General features: G+C 45.9%; 1 protein-coding gene across 1 annotated transcript in view; it reads left to right on the top strand.

Annotated features, from left to right (window-relative positions):
* Positions 1–447: 447 nt before the first annotated feature.
* Positions 448–12,391, top strand: part of LOC307213428 (uncharacterized protein) — a gene marked incomplete at its 3' end in the record, with an annotated part of 135,387 nt that continues 123,443 nt past the window's right edge. Inside the window, exon 1 of the mRNA XM_079971304.1 lies at positions 448–657. The remainder of the gene's footprint in view (positions 658–12,391) is intronic.

Below are 12,391 nucleotides of genomic sequence, written 5' to 3'. Positions count from 1 at the left end.
CTTCGCAAGACGAACACGTCTTGCGGGTTTGCTTCCTTTTTCTTAAAACCGTTAATACCCAGGGAATCCACGCTCCGCAAGACGAAAAAATCGCAAGACGATACAACTTGCGGAACGAATTAATTTCGTCTTGCAAGGCACCACTGTATATTAACGCGGTGCCCATTGGTCCTTGTCAGTGGAAACTATCATCCACCTCTGTTGGATGGGTCAGACTATGCCATTACGTATACTTTACGTCAAACTGCAGTATCCTTTTTTGACCATGTGTATGTTTCTGTTCAAATAAATATAGAATATAGAGAAGATACAAAAATATGAAGAAATAGTGATAATATAGAAAAAATGAATATTATCCCCTTCTAGTTGAATGAATGGGAGTGCTTCACATATATGAAATAAGTAAATGGGTACAGTCACTAAGTGGGCCGAAACCTTCCCCTCCTCTGGTGACCATGAATGGCAGAGGGTTGTTGCTCCTCCTCACACTGACTGGGCAATCCCCACTACAAGCCACAACCAGCCGTGGCAACAATTATGTCATGAAGTTGCATCTCTTCTCTGGACATGCCTTGGCAACAATACATCCCCATCTTGTCTCCTTGTCCCACACCAATGACTGAGCGCCATGTTTTGCTCTCTTCAACTGTGTTGCAGGTACTGGCATGTTTATTTTGCTTCATAACATTAAGTGGGATACCTTGCACCCCTATTTGAGTAGGCCTGCCGCCTTTGTTGGTGCATATCCTTCTGTTTCCTGTTGTGCTGGGAATAGAATAGAATAGACTGAGCAGAATTTTTGGTTTCTGTAGTTGCCTAACTAGGCAAAGGTAAAGGGACCCCTGACTGTTAGGTCCAGTCGTGGACGACACTGGGACTGCAGCGCTCATCTCGCTTTATTGGCCGAGGGAGCTGGCATACAGCTTCCGGGTTATGTGGCCAGCATGACTAACCAGAGCAGTGCACAGAAACGCCGTTTACCTTCCCACCAGAGTGGTACCTATTTATCTACTTACACTCTGACGTGCTTTTGAACTGCTAGGTTGACAGGAGCAGGGACCGAGTAACGGGAGCTCACCCCGTCGCAGGGATTCGAACTGCCAACCTTCTGATCGGCAAGCCCTAGGCTCAGTGGTTTAGACCACAGCGCCACCCGTGTCCCACAGTTGCCTAATTAGCATGCTTTAATAGGTTATAAGAAGCCTATACAGTCGTACCTTGGCTCCCAAACGCCTTGGGAGTCAAACGTTCCGGCTCCCGAACGATTGAAAACCGGAAGTGAGTATTCCGGTTTTCAAACTATTTTTGGAAGCCAAATGTCCGGTGTGGCTTCCGCTATTGTTTCTGGCACGCCTGCACAATCGGAAACCAATTGGAAGCCGCGCCTTGGTTTCCGAACATTTTGGAAATCGAATGGTGTTCTGAAACAGATTCCGTTCGACTTCTGAGGTACAACTGTACTAGTTCGTTAACCAGTGTTACCAGGCTTGCTTGGGACACAGGTCTCTCTATACATGTATTTCTGTAACTGCTTCTACATATTTGGGGAATAATCTTTTTGGAACATGATTTACTGGAGGGAATTTAGCTCAGATATGCTAAGGGAACAATTTCCCACTGTGACCATGGCACTTTTCTGCTTTCATTCTGTCTGAGACCCATTTAAACAACCTGATATGGTGAAATTCTGGACTGTACCACTTCAGTTTACATGTGTGTGTGTTTTCATATCTTTATATGTTCCCTCCAGTAAAAAGTTACCTGATATAGGAAGTGAACAGATCAGGGAGGAGGATTTCTTTTTGATGTCCTACTTTATTACCTTCAGGTAGATCTACATGTGTGTGTATATCTATATCTCTCTATCTCTATATCTGATGGGAGCATTTATGACCCTACCCACTGGCAATCTGCAGTGGCACAGCCAACAACTTTATTTGCACAACTCCTAGTCTACAGATAAGTATCTAGAATACTTGATTAGACAGAGTATTTCTAGTGTTGACAGCAATAAATCTCAAGAACTCACCTGTCGAGTTCTCCCATGGTTACTTATTCTTACAAATGCCCTTGTCCCCAGACATGATGATCTTGGGACATTACAACCACAGTAAATGCAACTATTTAAAACTCCATATTGCCTTCCCCGTGCATTTATCTCACTTATATAAATTTAATTGTGTGACAATAATGGCAGTAATGAGATGCATTAAAAGCAATGCAACTTCTTCCTAAAAACATAGAAGTCTGTTTGGGTATTTTGTTTGTTTCACAAGTAGATAATAAATTGACATGCCTGATCTTATTTGGGGTAATTTGTTTACAGCATAATAGATTTTGACAAGGCCAGTTTTCTGCAGCTTTGCTTCGAAAATGACTCAAATTTTCCCCATGTTCAGAACCAAAGGCCTTGCCTTATAGAATTTTATCAACTTTTTGTTATTAAATGGGGTTAAATGATACAAAGCGGTAATTCAGGCTTTCTAGGAGGAGTAACCCCAAGCTTCCCAGAAAGAGTAAGATGCATTATTTATTTATTTATTTATTTGTTTATTTATTTCAAAAATGTGTAAGCTGCTCGTCATCCTAAAATGAATTTCAGAAATTAAAAATCTACCAAACATATCCAGAGTTTTAATAGGAGTAACTACTTCCTCAAAACTGTCTTGCTTTAACATTATAAGGTAAATATAAGTTGCCATTTAAAGTGACAGTAGCCAATTTTCAAAGCTATTCTCATTTGAAGATGTTGTTGTTTAGTCGTTTAGTCATGTCTGACTCTTCGTGACCCCATGGATAAGAGCACACTAGGCACTTCTGTCCTCCACTGCCTCCCGCAGTTTGGTCAAACTCATGCTGGTAGCTTCGAGAACACTGTCCAACCATCTCGTCCTCTGTCGTCCCCTTCTCCTTGTGCCCTCCATCTTTCCCAACATCAGGGTCTTTTCCAGGGACCCTGGACCCAACATCAGGGACTTTTCTTTTCTCATGAGGTGGCCAAAGTATTGGAGCCTCAGCTTCACGATCTGTCCTTCCAGTGAGCACTCAGGGCTGATTTCCTTAAGAATGGATAGGTTTGATCTTCTTGCAGTCCATGGGACTCTCAAGAGTCTCCTCCAGCACCATAATTCAAAAGCATCAATTCTTCGGCAATCAGCCTTCTTTATGGTCCAGCTCTCACTTCCATACATCACTACTGGGAAAACCATAGCTTTTACTATACGGACCTTTGTTGGCAAGGTGATTCTCTACTTTTTAAGATGCTGCCTAGGTAAACAACAACCCCTTCATGGATCACTGCCATGCCGTGGCGAAGGGGCTTGAATAACTCAGAGAAGCTATGAACTATGCCGAGCAGGGCACCCAAGATGAACAGGTCATAGTGGAGAGTTTTGACCAAACGTGATCCACCTGGAGGAGGAACCGGCAAGCCACTCCAGTATCCCTGCCAAGAAAACTCCATGGACAAAGACAACAGGCATTTGAAGATACAGTACCATATTAAAGTAACTAGTGTTAGGCGGCTGCAGGCAACTCCCACAGCTGGTTGCCAGGCACGTACAAAGGCATGGAAAAGTTTCTTACTGGCTGCTTTTTATTCAATATTTACAGCCTCTTGGGTAATGGCATTGTCACAAGTAAATCTAACCCCCCCCCCCTTCTCTCCCACTTCCTCATTCATCATCAGCATCACCTCCTCTATGGATGCCACTAACTGCCCTCTGCTTCAAACTCTTTGCTCTCCTACTTTTAAGGCTTGTTGGGTTCTGGGAGATGGTGGGTCTGGAATGCTTTCTAATGATAACGTGTCAGCCAGCTACTGCTCCAGCTCTGCCTGCTCCTCCTCTCCCATGATTTCCCAACTTACCCCCTCATCTTTCTCTGAGCTGTGACCTCCCTCAAACCCCTGTTGTAATTCTGAAATGTCTTCCTCTTCTCTGGAAGGGTCAGGCTGGGGAGGCGGTCTCCACTATTCCTTTTCTGCCCAGTCCCTGACAACTAGATAAACTTATTGTGGACTTCACAATCTTGAAACAAATGTTAATATCTTTAATTTAATACAGTAACTGCATCTGACTAGCTTTGTACCACACACCTGTACCCCATAGCTTCCAGCTTTTGGCAAATTAAGAGTCCAGATGGAATAAGGAAAATGGGATGGTGGCAGTGGCCCAGGGGTAGGGTGGAAGTTGGGTTTTCATGCCACAAGAGGTCCAAAGGGTTACAACATGAGAACAGGCCTTTTCTGCGATGGCTCCCCGCTTCCTCTTTCGAGGAAGGCTTGCCTAGCACCTTTGTTACATATCTTCAGGTGGCAGGTGAAAACATTTCTCTTCAACTGGGCCTTCGGCTGATTAACATTCAATGGCCTTTTAAATATGTTTGGGGGGATTATTTATTTGGTTTAGTTTTATCTTATTATGTATTTTGTGTTTTCATATTTTTATGTTGTGAACTGCCCTATGATATTTGGATAAAGGGCGTTAAACAAATTTTACAATAATACCACCACCACCACCACCACTATAAAGTATGGGGGAAGAACCCTTCACACACACAATTCATTGATATCTGTAGGCTTGTTGACAACAATATGATAGAGCAGTGTTTCCCAACCTTGTGCCTCCAGCTGTTTTTGAACTACAACTCCCATCATCTCTGACAAGCAAGACCAGTGGCAAGGGATGATGGAAATTGTAGTCCAAAAACAGCTGGAGGCACAAGGTTGGGAAACACTGTGATAGAGGGATGCTGCCAAGGATTGTGCCTTCACTCTTTCCCTGTTGATAGCAATAATTCCTGAATAGCATTGCTCCCACCCATACTTCATCTTCATCTTCCTCTTCCTCTCCCTCTCCCTCTCCCTCCCCCCCTCTGTGTAGGCAGGCAGGCATGTAGGCATTAATTACTGGTTTCCTAAAACCCGCCATTAAACAAAGAAAGAAAAATGAGAAGAAACAAGTGGGAGGAGAAGCTGGCATTGAGACAACAGAGAATACTGAAAGTGCAGATCATGGGCTACTCATCACTACTTCCCTGGCCTTGATCAACAGGAATCAATAAAACAGGATGAAGCTATATAGAAGAAGCTTTCAAATAACGTTGGAAAGAACCTTTGCTGAATGGAAGTGGTTGGACATTATCAAAGGATCTTTGTCAAAGAAAAGGGCATTGCTTTATCATACAATGGTATATTAGGTGCGGTGTGGAATTTCTGTTTTAATTCTCTGTCCACCTCATTTCAAAAGTGCAATGCTTGTGTGTTGAGGAAAAGGGACCTTGGGCCATATTATGTGGCCATGCTACCAAAGTCACATAACTTCTTTTATGCCTGTCGTGTAAATCATGAAATGCAATGGGAATCTTCACATGTTTGTGGAGGATTCCTGTGCCGTTTAGAAACAAAGGCTATCAGGCTTCTCAATGTTGCAGAGAACCCTCACTCCTAGAGGAGTCCTCCTGCTGTAGAGTATTGTAAACATGACTGTGTTAGGATATAGTTCCACTCCACCTTAAAAGGATCAGGCATGACTTTTGTGTGTCACATGCCTGTTTACTTCCAGCACAGTCTGCTGGGAACTTCCGTTTGTATATTGCTTTTGCTTTTTCCTGTTTTGCTTGGACACGAAGGGAAGCAGACATATTTTCCCATTGTCCTGCTGTTCAATAAATGCTGTAAATATGCTTACACATGTCTCTGTCTGCTACTTCTGCTGCAAAGAGTTTTATCTCTGCTGGCTTGCGTGCTTAAGCTTCTGAAGGCTTCTGAGGCTTGAGTCACAGTTTTGATGCTGTTCTGAGAACCGGAGTTTCGCTCGGCTGCCGACCAGTAGCTGGAGCCAGCTGGGGGCCTGTTAGACACCCCTGTCTCCCAGCAGCATCCCAACAGACTGCAGTAGTGGGGGCAGGAGAAGCCAGACCCTGGGAGTGGGAGGAAACTCTTTTCAACATGCTTTCCCTCTATATGTGACTAATGCATTAAGAAGGCTCAAGCCTCAGCTACAGAAATGGGCTCTACTGTGGAAGCATCTTACCCCTACCTGTTCCAAGTCCAGGTCTGTAGCCACTGTACCGCAACTGTCAGTCAACTAGCGATCTCTCAGATAAATCTGTGGTCAGTACATAACTGAAATATAAGAAATTGCCTTATGCTGATGCAGATGATCTTACTGTTGTCTCACTCTTACACTTTTTCAGCTCTCTTCTTGATGGCATTCAACTAGAGTTTCTAGGGATTACATCTGGGTGAAACACATGCTCTAGCACCCAGTCATGCCCTCTTTGATATGCATGTCTCTTAACATTTCAAAACACTCCAGCAGGGTGTTCATAGGATAAATACAAATGTTGCAGTGTTATATAGCAGCTACAAATTTGACTGAAAACTAAACCAGTGGTTCTCTTTCTGCTCCTCGCACCAATGAGCTGAATGGATATGATTTTCACCCAACATTTGAATCTGATTAAAATAGATGAAATGAATTATTCACAGATTGCACTTAAGAGATAAATGCCAAAAGGTCAAAAGTCTCTTAGAGTATTTCAGCACAATTCCCTTTAAAGGATGGTTGTTCCTCCCCTGAAGACCACGCTTTGAGTTTTAAACAGGAAGTATCAGCAAAGCGTCGGCGTTTCTATTATCACTTGGGATTTTGAAGAATTCTGGTGGAATTAGCATCCCATCTGTTATTGAGTTTTCTTCCAGCACATTAATCCTGATAGTAGCTTTCAAATCCGAAACTCTGAATGAGTCCTATTGATTTCAATGGCATTATTCCAGAGTAAGCAGTCTGAGGACTGTGATTATGACTCTTGGCTCCATAGAACATCTGGAAGATAGAATCTTTTGACTCATTTGTATGCAGTCATAAAAGCATTTATAAGAAGCTCTCTCATAAATGTGCTGTTATGGTCTAAAGAAAGTTTGTGAAGATTCGTCAGGGGGCTTGCTTACAGATAAATCTGTCCACAAGAGGGCGCACATAGAAAAAATATTCTGTGAAGGCAGTGCATAGTGATAGTGTCCTCACTTCGCCTCAAATCACTGTTAGAAAACAGTGTGATATGTAGGTTACTGGATCCTACCTTCTCAGAGCACAGGGCTAGGTTAACTTTGCTCCAAGATTCATTAGATCTTAATAAAAACACTGGTTCAACCATGTATGCAGCTGACAATTTTATTGACATGGATGCATCCTTCTCCCTGGCACATGAAGGCCACTGAATAGTCTGGGAGCTTTCCAAAAATATCATTTTTTCATTGCACTGTACCCCCCGCACCCCCCCCCTTGACACAGCATTTTTCAATTGGCCTCTTTTCCTGAATGTGATTCTAGCTTGAACTCCTTTTTATGTAGGGGTGGTAAGCTCACTGTCATTTAACTGGCTACAAAGCTACATTATCCACATTTTAAATACATATAAAAAGGTGGTGCAAAAAGCTTTCTTTCATTTCTTAAGCTTCACTATTGTCTACATTCTAACTAACTGAGCTGCTGTTTTTTTTTTTAGTCTGTCATGTTAGTTTTAAACAACTGTATGTCTCTTCTGGTATTAGGAATCTATTACTGCCATTTTGGACCTCTCAAGCAATGATAACCAAATTACTTGAAGGGCATTAATGTTCTATGATGTGTTTGTTACCCCAATTTTAAAGTTTGTATTTAATTAATTATCTCCACCTTTTTGCAGTTTTGACTTTTATTCATTAGAGACAGCCTAGGGGTCATTATGATATGGTCATTTTCTTCCCACAAATCTCTTTGTCTCTCAAACACTCATTCACGCAAACCATGTGTTTTGCAATCTAGCTAAATTGAATTTAACTTGCCTTTAAGCTTGAAGCCCTGGCCTCAACACAGTGTCCATGACCCAGAGAAAACCCAGATAGACCCAACCTTTTTCAATTAATGGTTCTTTCCTGTGCAAAGGTACAAGTCATTGTGGTGTAGTGGTGAAAATATCAGGCTGAGGTTCAGGAGAGCCACTCAGCCTTGAAGCACACTGGGCGACTTTGGGTCAGTCACTACAGTGGAACCTCGGTTTTCTAACGTAATCCATTCCGGAAGTCCGTTTGACTTCCGAAACGTTTGAGTGAAGGGCTGTCAGGAAAGTGAATGGTGAAAATGGAAAAACGTGTCACAGAAGCCTTTCAACTTCTGATGCATGTTCGAAAACAGAAGCATTCACTTCCGGGTTTTTGGCGTTCAGCTTCTGAATCATTCGGCAGCCGAGACATTCGAAAATGGAGGTTTGACTGTTTCTGGCTTGTATTAGAGAACTGATGCAGCATGTGGTACATCATTTCTAAAGTTTTCAATAATAAATTACCTTAAACTCAAGTCTTTTCTCTGAATTGATTAGTTTTACTGATGGGTGGGATGCAGTGAAGTCCCAGGTAAGCCCATATATTATTTTCCTTTGCAGTTCTATTTCATTACCATTATTGTGTTTGTATAGTTCATGACTGCTGCTGCTGCTTGCGTGAGTGTTGGGAAGACCGCTCCCTCTCCTGCCAACTCCATCCGGCCTAGGGGGCGGGGCCTGCACTCACTGCCACAGCATAAGAGGCCTGAGAGAGGCCTCCGGGACACGACTGCTGCTGCTGCTGCTGCTGCTTGCGTGAGTGTTGGGAGGACCGCTCCCTCTCCTGCCAACTCCATCCGGCCTAGGGGGCGGGGCCTGCACTCGCACCCACAGCATAAGAGGCCTGAGAGAGGCCTCCGGGACACGACTGCTGCTGCTGCTGCTGCTGCTGCTTGCGTGAGTGTTGGGAAGACCGCTCCCTCTCCTGCCAACTCCATCCGGCCTAGGGGGCGGGGCCTGCACTCACTGCCACAGCATAAGAGGCCTGAGTAGCTACCGGCAGCAATGGACAAAATGGTTTTAAATGTTTTAATCGCTTTTAATTTGCAGCACTTTAAATGGTGGTTGTTGTTTTTTATAATATTATATTATTTCATTATTTTATTTTTTGCTTGGGGTGGGATAAGCACTGAGTCAGCACTATTGTTCCTTGTTTTGCTTTGTTTTGTTTTGTTCTGTTTTGTTTTATTATTATTGTTATTCTGTTAAATTATTATTTAGTTTGTATTTTGCCTTTTAAGGGGGAGGGTCATGGCTGCCTGGGAGTGGGCCTCAGCCAATAGATTGGGTGGGGCAGGTTCCACAGGGGGAGATGTATTGGGACATCCGATCTCGGTGATCACGGGCAGGAGGAGGAGTTATGCTAAGACCAGACCATGTCATTACCGAGGAGGCAGGTTTAGTCGTTGTTTGAGGACTATCCCTGCCTCCAGGTCTGGTCCTGACCGGAAGGATACAGTAATCAGCAAGGGAAACCCACATGACCTGAAAGTGTTGCTGTGCAATGCCAGGTCAATGATGAATAAAACCACTGCCATCCACGACCTGATTGTGGATGGAGGATTTGACCTGGCATGTGTGACAGAGACCTGGTTGGATGAGGCAGATGGGCCTGTCCTTGCCGCTGCTTGCCCACCAGGTTTCTCTTACGCACAGCAACCCAGGTCATGTGGGCGGGGAGGGGGGGTTGCAGCGATTTTTAGGAAGTCATTAGTCTGCACCAGGCGTCCTATTGGGAAGACCCAGTTTTCTGAGTGCATGTTCTGGAAGTTGGGCAATAGGGGCAGTACAGGATTCCTACTGGTGTACCGACCTCCCCGCTGCACCAAGGATTCCCTGCCCGAGCTGCTTCAGGTCGTGGCGGATATACTCCTGGAGACACCTAGCTTGGTTGTCCTGGGGGATTTTAACATCCATGCCGACACGACCTTACAAGGGGCAGCTCGGGACTTCGTGGAAAGCATGGCCTCCATGGGGCTGTCCCTGAATAAGTCTGGCCCAACTCATAGCCACGGACATGCCTTAGACTTGGTGTTTACCTCTACGGATGTTGGTGATCTGACATTAACTAAAAGCGAAACAAAAGAAGTGCCATGGTCAGATCACTTCCTGGTGCAACTGGACTTCTCCGCAACCCTTCCCCTCCGCAGGGAGGTGGGACCGATTCGGATGGTCCGCCCCCGCCACTTAATGGATCCAATTGGCTTCCAGAGAGTGGTAGGGGATGCTTTATCCCAAGTTGATGGCCTTTCAGCTGATTCCCTGGTGGCACGCTGGAATGCGGAGTTAACCAGGGCTATTGACTGTCTGGCTCCGAAGCGCCCTCTCCGATTGCATGGAGCCCGGACAGCCCCGTGGTTCTCCCCGGAGCTGAGGGTGATGAAACAATCGTTGAGACGGCTAGAGCGCCGGTGGCGGAAAACTCATTCTGAATCAGACCGGACACGGGTTAGAGCTCAACGTCGAGCCTACCAAGTGGCAATGGCGACGGCGAAGAGGGCCTTCTTCGCCGCCTCCATTGCATCTGCAGAAAACAGCAGCAGGAGACTTTTTCAGGTGGTTCGCAGTTTATCGGAACCACCTGTACCACCGGGGCCTGGTAGGGACCCCAAGATCTCCTGCAATGCTTTTGCAAAGTTTTTTGCAGATAAAATCGCTCAGATTCAGAAGGAAGTAGACTCCACAGTGGGAGCAGGGCCAGGGCGGGAGAGTGCTAGAGTTCTGTCTGGTCCTGTTATATGGGATCAATTCCAATCTGTTACCTCCGAGGATGTGGACAGGCTGCTTGGACGAGTGAAACCGACCACCTGTCTTCTTGATCCTTGCCCATCCTGGCTGATAAAAGCGAGCCGGGAAGGGCTGGGCGATGGGCTTTGCGGGGTGGTGAATGCTTCCCTCTGTGAGGGAGCCTTCCCAGACCCGCTGAAAGAGGCGGTCATTAAACCGCTTCTTAAAAAAACATCTTTAGACCCGGCCAATTTGGCCAACTATCGCCCAGTCTCAAATCTTCCATTCTTGGGCAAGGTGATTGAGCGGGTGGTTGCTGAACAACTCCAAGCACGCCTGGAGGAAACGGACCATTTGGATCCCTTCCAATCGGGATTCAGGCCTCACCATGGGACTGAAACTGCCTTGGTCGCGCTGGTTGATGATCTCCGGCGGGCTAGGGACAAAGGTGAGAGCTGTTTCCTAGTTCTGCTGGATCTCTCAGCGGCCTTTGACACCATCGACCATAACATCCTTCTGGACCGCCTAGAGGGGCTGGGAGCTGGGGGCACTGTTATACAGTGGTTCCGCTCCTTCCTCCTGGGCCGTGTTCAGAAAGTGGTGGTGGGGGATGAGTGTTCAGACCCTTGGGCCCTCACTTGTGGGGTACCTCAGGGTTCCGTCCTCTCCCCCATGCTTTTTAACATCTATATGAAGCCGCTGGGAGAGATCATCAGGGGGTTTGGACTGGGTGTTCATCAGTATGCAGATGACACCCAGCTCTACCTCTCCTTTAAATCAGAACCAGTGAAGGCGGTGAAGGTCCTGTCTGAGTGCCTGGAGGCGGTTGGAGGTTGGATGGCGGCTAACAGATTGAGGTTGAATCCTGACAAGACAGAAGTACTGTTTTTGGGGGACAGGAGGTGGGCAGGTGTGGAGGATTCCCTGGTCCTGAATGGGGTAACTGTGCCCCTGAAGGACCAGGTGCGCAGCCTGGGAGTCATTTTGGACTCACAGCTGTCCATGGAGGCGCAGGTTAACTCTGTGTCCAGGGCAGCTGTCTACCAGCTCCACCTGGTACGCAGGCTAAGACCCTACCTTCCCGCGGACTGTCTCGCCAGAGTGGTGCATGCTCTGGTTATCTCACGCTTGGACTACTGCAACGCGCTCTACGTGGGGCTACCTTTGAAGGTGACCCGGAAACTGCAATTAATCCAGAATGCGGCAGCTAGACTGGTGACTGGGAGTGGCCGCCGGGACCACATAACACCGGTTCTGAGAGATCTGCACTGGCTCCCAGTACGTTTCCGAGCACGATTCAAAGTGTTGGTGCTGACCTTTAAAGCCCTAAACGGCCTCGGTCCTGTATACCTGAAGGAGCATCTCCACCCCCATCGTTCAGCCCGGACACTGAGATCCAGCGCCGAGGGCCTTCTGGCGGTTCCCTCATTGCGAGAAGTGAGGCTACAGGGAACCAGGCAGAGGGCCTTCTCGGTAGTGGCGCCCGACCTGTGGAACGCCCTCCCATCAGATGTCAAAGAGATAAAGAATTACCTGTCATTCAGAAGACATCTTAAGGCAGCCCTGTTCAGGGAAGTTTTTAATATGTAATGCTGTATTGTTTTTAACACTGATTGGGAGCCGCCCAGAGTGGCTGGGGAAACTCAGCCAGATGGGCGGGGTATAAATAATAAATTATTATTATTATTATTATTATGATATTATGAGTTTAAAGATTTCCATTTTCTGAAAGAAGCCTTCTTACCTCTCATACTTTCCCTGACTTTGCTCTGCTCATTAACCATGCTGGCATCCTCTT

The sequence above is a fragment of the Podarcis cretensis genome (genome assembly GCF_951804945.1).
Source record: "Podarcis cretensis genome assembly, chromosome: 3".
NCBI lineage: Eukaryota > Metazoa > Chordata > Lepidosauria > Squamata > Lacertidae > Podarcis > Podarcis cretensis.
Note: the sequence above shows the minus strand (reverse complement) of the source record. Positions and strands in the feature narration are given on the sequence as shown.